The 8,087-nt window shown below is 41.5% G+C and overlaps 1 non-coding gene across 1 annotated transcript; it reads right to left on the bottom strand.

Moving 5' to 3' along the window:
* Positions 1–3,064: 3,064 nt before the first annotated feature.
* LOC148778104 (U1 spliceosomal RNA) lies at positions 3,065–3,228 on the bottom strand. The gene has a single exon (XR_016037353.1). It is a non-coding gene; the product is annotated as a U1 spliceosomal RNA (small nuclear RNA).
* Between the last annotated feature and the right edge of the window lie 4,859 nt (positions 3,229–8,087).

Here is an 8,087-nt window from a genome sequence, read left to right as displayed (position 1 = left end):
TATCTTCTGGGTTTCTTTCTCTGTTATTTTATTTTCTTTGTGTATGCGTATTTGTGTCTGTGTGTCTTTTGCTTGGTATTTTGGAAGGCCTGGATAGCTAGTTAGTGCACTAGAATTTTTGACACGTTTAGTCCTTTAGTATTTTGTCACATTTCTAATATTTGAAGTGTATGTTTCAAATGTTATCTATCAACTTCAACTTTTTACTACTGTGATGCTGAAGGACATTATTCTGCTTTTTCTTCTGTCTTTACCTACCTTATAGTATTATTTCAATCCAATCAAATGTATACCCTTTATATACTATATTTTTCCTACCTTTTTTTGTTAATGTGCTAGTTGGAGGGTAGAGGTAAGAGCTGGAGGAGGGGCCCACTGGGTCCTTTCGACCCCCTGGTGGCACAGGATGGCTGTCCCACTCTGGGAGTACTAGCAGCCTCCCTGCAGAAGTTTGAGGGTGTTCCTAGGCCGCCCCCAGAGCAGGGCCTACGACACAGTGGTTTAAATCTACAATCACATATATTCAGTGATGACCAGATGTATATAACTCATAGTTTCCTGTCAATTCTTGAGCAGAGTTCGTCTTTAAAGATTTCTCATGATGGACTGAGGACTCCTTAAGTTTGATATATTTAATCCTGTTTTCTGTTGCTTTGATACAGTACAGACACCTTGGCTAAATATAAAGAACTTGTCCACAATGAGTTCTATTGATTTTTTTTTTTTTAATAATGTCTTACTTTGTGTGTTCTGCTGAGATGTAGAATGTAAATTGATTTTTCTTCACTGAGGCAAAGGGTGGTCTGGAGCTTCAGGACATTTTTTCTTTTTTAAAATAAGGCTTTCGGCTCGACTTGAATAGGTCTTAGAGCTGACCATTCCACGTCTACTTCCCCTAGGTCTCTATGACTTTCTGATCTTTTCTCACTATCTTTTGTTCATTTCTATTCTGTTTGATGCTTTCATTTTTAATGCAGCGTCCCTTATAAGTTTGGATAAATATGTTCTCTATGTACCTTGTCATTTAGCATTTTCTTTTCCAGAGAATTTTCTTTACCCTCAATTTTTTTTTTATCTCTGTCAATTCCAATTTCTCATTTCTTCTTTCCTGTCTACTTCTGTCTCGTGTTGTGTATTTCTTATGTAAAATATTGAAGTTTTTTCCATGTGTATGTATCTACAAATGCTTTGTTCAGAACAATTCAAAATATGGATGCCATTTTACATTCCCCAATGTTTTTTGATTAATTTTGAGGCAGTCTTTTCATTTGTTGAAATTGTTGACTCTCAATTTACACTTTTTTCTTCTGTCACCTTGGAAGAAATGTCTGCTATATAGTTTTCATTTTCACATGACTAGGTTTACCTGAATGAGAGTCAGTTGTTCCAGGTCAGAAGGGATTCGTGCTTTGAGTGGCTTAGTTGATTTCTTTATTCTAGGTCTGTCTTGTGCAATTACTCTAGCCGAGCTAAGACTTGGGAGAAAGGCATGGTGTGTCTCTTGAGTTGGGGATTCTATTTCTTCCAATAGGACCTTTAATTTCTGCCAGTTGCACCATTCTTTTTCATCACCACAAGTGTCCAAAGGATGCTCCCTTCAGCTCGGTCTCAGCTGATCCCAGTAAATGCCTCCTCAAGATTGTCCCCCTCGGTGCTCTGCACTGATCCCCTTCCTGTCAATTCCCCAGTCACCAGAGCTAGAGCCAACCATGTCTCAGACATCCTCTGAGTTTATCCACACGCTCTTTCCGTGAGTTATTCTACCTGAGTTCTGTCTGGAGTACTCCCTCCCTGCTGTGCGCTCCTCTATATGCAGGGCCTTTGTTGATCCCTCTGCTGCCGTGTGGCTCCCAGACCTAACTGAATACAAACCAAGTCATGTCCACAGTGTTCTCGGGTCCCTGGTTGTTTGGGTTTTGAATGGTGTCCTTGACTCTCTCTGTTCTCCTAGCCCTCAGAATTGTATGAGAGGTTCAGCTGCTCTTATTCTAGGTGGACCTGTGTTCTCCTATCATTTTTTTTCAAATCCGAGATTTCAATAGTACACAAAAGTAGACATAACAGAACACTCCCATCTTGTCAGGCATGGTCTACAATTACCAGCTTATGGTTGAACTTGTCTTACTACAATCCATGCACTTACCTTTTCCTATTTTTTTTAAATGAAATCTCAGACATCATGTTTCATTTCTAATTATGTCAGCATGTTTCCCCTCAATGAGAACTCTTTTTGAAAGTATTATCATCACAGCATTATAATCATAAATTAATTCAAAATCTTTAATATCATAAAAGACTATTCAAATTTTCCATTTTTAAAAATGCAGCATTTTTTTCAGCTTATTTGATCACATAGGGTTTTTTTTTTTTAATTGATTGACTGATTGATGGCGGCCCTGGGCCTTCGCAGCTTCGCACGGGGCTTCTCCAGTTGTGGAGACCGGGAGCTCCTCTCCTGTGGTTTGCTGGTTTCTCGGCGTCAGTAGTTGCTGCCCATGCACTCAGTGGTTGCGGCTTGTGGGCTTAGTTGCCCCTCAGCATGTGGGACCTTCCTGGACCAGGGATCAAACCTGTGTCCTCTGCATTGCTAGGCAAATTCCTAACCAGGGAAGCCCCCTCCCCTCCGCCATTATCGTTTCTAAGTTAGTATTCTCTTTTGGATGCAAATAGAATCCACGAACTGTAATCACTAAGATACTACCTTTAAATCTCTTACATGCATGCTTGCCTTCAATTTCTTCCTTCCTTCCTTGCTTTCTCTCTCCCTCGCTCTCCATCTCTCTTGGTCTATTGCTGTCCTTCTTTTTCCCTTTAAATCATTTACTTGTTGGAGAAACTGAGTTGGTTTTTCGGTAGCATTCCCACAGTCTAAACTGTATACTAGGGGGTACTTTAATAGTGTTTCTGTCCTTCATACTTCCTTTTTGGTGGTAGAATATACAGCAGTGCTGTAGCGTAACGAGTACCGCAGTGGGCTGCTATTTCTTTCTCCAGGAAATCATATAGCCTGAGCCGTCAGAGAACCTCCACACTGTGGTAGTTCTATCATTGAGATTATAGTTACCAGGGGAAAGCACGCACGCAGCTCCCGACTACCACAAATTATGCAGTCGAGTTTCCCGCACTTGGGGACATCGCAGAGGTCAACACACCCGCAGCGCAACAGATGAGCCTCGCCTTGAGAGAACCCCCTTCGTGATCACGGTATCTCCCCTGCCAGGTAAGTATGTTTCCTAAGGCCCAATATCAAAGGTAAGTAACTACAGCACAAGCTACTCCATCTTTTCAGGATCCAAATCAGGACTAGAGTTCACTTACTTTCTCCCCCTAATCTACATATTTTGTTAATTTTTTGGTAGGAAGTTGGGTTTCTCATTATTCATTCCACTACCTTAACATTTCTAACATTTCGCCACTGTTCAAGATGACAAGGGAAAGTCCTACTCTTGTAGGATGACAGAAACAGATGTGGTAGCTTACCTAAACTACTGTAATCACTATGAGCCATTAGAAGCCAAATATCACCCATGGTTGAATCTTACCAGGAAACTTAGCACCACTAGTCTATTAGTAAAAATAAGAAAAAACATTTCCTAAATGCCTTGTAATCATATGACAGGCTAGTCTTTGTGGGGGTTGATATTTCTACAGCTTGATTATCTGTTTCTTTACTTCTAGAATGTTACAAAAAGCTTTGTGTAGGAAAGGGTCACTAAAAATTGGAAGACTAAGAAAAAATGGAAGATTTGGCTTATACTTCCTATCTCCTTTATGAAATGATGCCTTTTCCCCTCAAAGCAAGCCCATTAAAACTGGAAAGCATTTCCACTTAAGAGGAAGCTTATGGCTACCAACCTTTTGCAAATTACTTCATTAGAGAATTCCAGGGTGTTTCTCATATTTTCTTCCCTGTCCATGTTAGAGTGACTGATGCTCTGTTACAGGTGTTGCTGAGGTTACAGAAACTTGGCCAGAATTTAGAATGTAAACAAGCCATGTCAGCTGATGAATGTGAAAGAAGTAAAATGTCATGTAAACAAACGGGAGGGAAAAAAGACAAACCATTGTGCTCCGCCTAGCTTAGAAAAGGTACTCAGTTACATTTATGGTGCTAAGGAGCCCCAATCCCTACTTCCAAATTCCATGTTTAAAATCTGAAACCTCAGCTTCTAAGCTAGGAAAATTATACCCAGCAGAAATAACAAATCTCATGAGCTTGCAAAGTTCCAGAGTAACCTTGGTTACTGTTATTTTTTATTGATATTTAAGATATCAATTACATTGATATTTAAGATCCCAGAAGTATAATCTGAAGGGCCCCCTTTCTTACCTCCATCATGTTGTGATAACAAAACATTGAGACAATGACCAAAACCTAGAAAGATGTGTGACATTTCTTTCTAAACTATTCAAACACATCAAAGCCAGAAGCCTATGAGTTGTTTTAATATGGAGAAATGCAAAAGCACTAAAAAGTGAAAACTATAGCACTCCAACTAGTGCCACTACCAAATGAAAAACATACAAGAAGTAGGCTATTCTGACCATAATGAGTTATTTGGTGAAATACTGAACTTGAAAGGGGACACTACATTTGAAATTATCCTTTTATGTGGAGAATTCTGACCCCGAAAGACCTGGGAGCTTTCTTAAAGTTATGTTCTGACTAAATAGTATATGCTTGGTTTAAACAAAAAAAAATTAATGTACTTTAATCTGCATCTAATCTCTTTTCCCTGTCATTCAATAATCAACTCTGAAACAATATTAGAGGTAAAGGTTTACTCTAAATGGTAACAGTCTTTGCTCTAAACAGTCTTTGCCTCTGCTCTTTAACTTGGCCTTCCCAATACTTTCAGTCTACCACTGCAAGTCTTAGCTTTGACTACCTTCTAAGGATTATGCCATTTCTGCAGTCATTCTTACAGATTCTCATTTTCTCTCTCTCTCATCTTGAACCTTTGATTAAAAAATCGTTCTCACTCAAAGAGCAGAAGTTGATCGAATGGCAAAAAAAAAATACACACACATGCATTTATGACATGATATGGAATATATGAAATGGATTGTGAAAGTGGGGGAGGAATAAACTTTATTGGCCCATAGAAGGGATGAGGGAAAAGAAGGAAGGGGGGGTGAGGAAACTAAAGTGGCATGATTTATAGTGTGCAAATATACCTTGTAACCTCCACCATTCAACTTAGAGAGTTACGAACCGTGAAATAGAGGTAGACTAAAAGGGTCATATATGGATGTGAGAGTTGGACTGTGAAGAAAGCTGATTGCCGAAGAATTGATGCTTTTGAACTGTGGTGCTGGAGAAGACTCTTGAGAGTCCCTTGGACTGCAAGGAGATCCAACCAGTCCATTCTAGAGGAGATCAATCCTGGGTGTTCATTGGAAAGAGTGATGCTAAAGCTGAAACTCCAATACTCTGGCCACCTCATGCGACGAGTTGACTCCCTGGAAAAGACTCTGATGCTGGGAAAGATTGGGGGCGGGAGGAGAAGGGGACGACAGAGAATGAGATGACGGGATGGCATCACCGACTTGATGGACATGAGTTTGAGTGAACTCCGGGAGTTGGTGTCGGACAGGGAGGCCTGGCGTGCTGTGATTCATGGGGTCGCAAAGAGTCGGACACGACTGAGCGACTGAACTGAACTGAACTGAAAGTGAGTTTCACTTTTCAGGCGATGCTACTTGTACCACTTCTATCATTAGTAAGTCACCGTTTAGTTCAGACAGGGCTCTCTGGTTAGCGCACACAAGGGTCTCCATCCTGGGCTGCAGTCTGACCCGCCAGTGCTCAGAAGCCATGCTCGTGATGAGCTCGCACACTTTCCAGTTCCCCACCTCCAATGGCGGCCAGGGTCTCCAGCCTGCTTAAGCGCTCCAGGCTTCTTCCAAGAACTTCTTCTAGCCGATTGCGTATCACCTGGGCCCCTTCTAGTTCCACCTGCAGAGGTCGGCCTCTCTCAGAGCTGATTCAACATGCCACACGTGGAAGGAAAATGAATTAGCCATCAATGAATGTAATGAGTCCACCGTTGTTGTTGTTTGGCTGCTAAGTCGTGTCCGACTCTTTTGCGACCGCATAGACTCTAGCCCCCCAGGCTCGTCTGTCCGTGGGATTTTCCAGGGAAGGATACTGGAGTGGGTTGCCATTTCCTCCTCCAGGGGATCTTCCGGACCCAGGGATCGAACCTGTGTCCCCTGCATTGTAGGCAGATTCTTTACCACTGAGCTACCAAGGAAGCCCATAATGAGTCCACAGATGCTTCCAAAGAGCCAACGGTGCCACTCTGAGCCATGAGACTCTAGGAGACACATTTTCTCGTGTCTCTAGAACACAGTCAATGAATGTGGTCTTTGTTGTGGCCCCTGTGTTCACTGCTGGTAGACTAGCAAGGTCTGCTTTCTGTAAAGTTTGTCCCTTTATCCGAGATACTGGGCCAATCTGACATAAAATTATAGTTCCTAATATTTAGCTAACACCACTCTAAGGTTTCTAGGAGACATTTTATTTTCTAACTAAACGCGTTAGTTTCTGAAAAACCAAAACCCAGGAAAAACTAACTGTAAATTGAATTGATAGTGAGCCAAGTAGGGTTGGTTGCTACTGAAGGTATATGTTTTGTCATTTGTTAACCAAACTTTACAGTACTCTGAGAAGGAATCCAGCAAAGAGCCAGAGATTCTTTAACAAGTAACACAAGTGGTCCTATCATTCCCATCCTCTGCCTTCATTTTCTTGAAAGAGAAAGAAAACAAATTTAACTCAGCAAAAAATTAGAGAAAGCTGAATAGCAACAAAAATAAAAATTAGGAAAGAAAGAAAGGGGCTAGGAGAGAAGGCAAAACAAGAAAAAAAATCAAGGGAACAGAAAATGTACCAGAAAGATAATAATATATATGACCAAAAATTAAGAGGTACAGGAAAACATATTCATCATGATGGCTATTGGTAATCCTGCAGTTCAGTTCAGTTCAATTCAGTCGCTCAGTCGTGTCCGACTCTCCGCAGCCCCATGAATCACAGCACGCCAGGCCTCCCTGTCCATCGCCAACTCCCGGAGTTCACCCAAACTCATGTCCATTGAGTCGGTGATGCCATCCAGCCATCTCATTCTCGGTCGTCCCCTTCTCCTCGCGCCCCCAACCTTTCCCAGCATCAGAGTCTTTTCCAGGGAGTCAACTTGTCGCATGAGGTGGCCAAAGTATAATCCTGCAGTAATAGTAGCCATAACAACAAATATATTTTCTTCAGTGACAGTCAGTGAATATAAGGGCCTTTATAGTCTTACTCTTATTATTATAACATAATGAAGCTGCCTTTAATAGGACAAGGAGCAGACAAATGAAAGAAATATACAAGTTCTTACTACTTGCAAGGTACTAATTGAGACACCTGACATGTATTCTCATTTGATCTTTGCAATAACTACATGAAACAGGCAGTATTCCTGACTTAATTTAGACACTGAGGCTCAGAGGACTCCATAAAACAAATGACAAATTGGACCCCAGTAATGGTCCACTTTCTTTTTCTTCCCACTTTGTAAGCTGTAGGCATCTTCACGTAATGAGGAAGAAAAGGAAAGACAGTGCGGTCACCCTCTCACCTCTCTGGATGGGCATGGAACTTCACCAGGCTGCTACAGAGCTGTCTCTCTGCCTGTAAGGCCTCCTTGAGCCGACTCCGCTCATCTACCAGTCCTTCGAGCATCAGCAGCAACTGAGGGGAAAAAGAAGTGAAGCAACACTCAAACAGAAACATGAAGACACGTTAATTCTGAGAAAGAGATCAAAAGAACGTATCAGCATGGACTGTGACTCAAACAGCTCACTATCTCATTACTGACTTAACCTTTCTATATAGTACGCTACAGCTTTCAAGTCAATGTCATGTTTGTCATAAAGTTTTTTATCTTTAAAACTCTATAAGGCAGAATTCAAGTATGGCAGGAAGAAGAGAGAAATAAACAAAGCCAGAAACACAGGAGACAAGCTAAGAGGGAGGAGTGGGAGACAAAGCAAGGATAGAGCAAGAGGGACGCAGACAGCAGGACTCACAAGTGCTCTTC

The sequence above is a fragment of the Moschus berezovskii genome, chromosome 4, assembly GCF_049115385.1.
Source record: "Moschus berezovskii isolate FMDL1 chromosome 4, NW_MosBer_1.0, whole genome shotgun sequence".
NCBI lineage: Eukaryota > Metazoa > Chordata > Mammalia > Artiodactyla > Moschidae > Moschus > Moschus berezovskii.
Note: the sequence above shows the minus strand (reverse complement) of the source record. Positions and strands in the feature narration are given on the sequence as shown.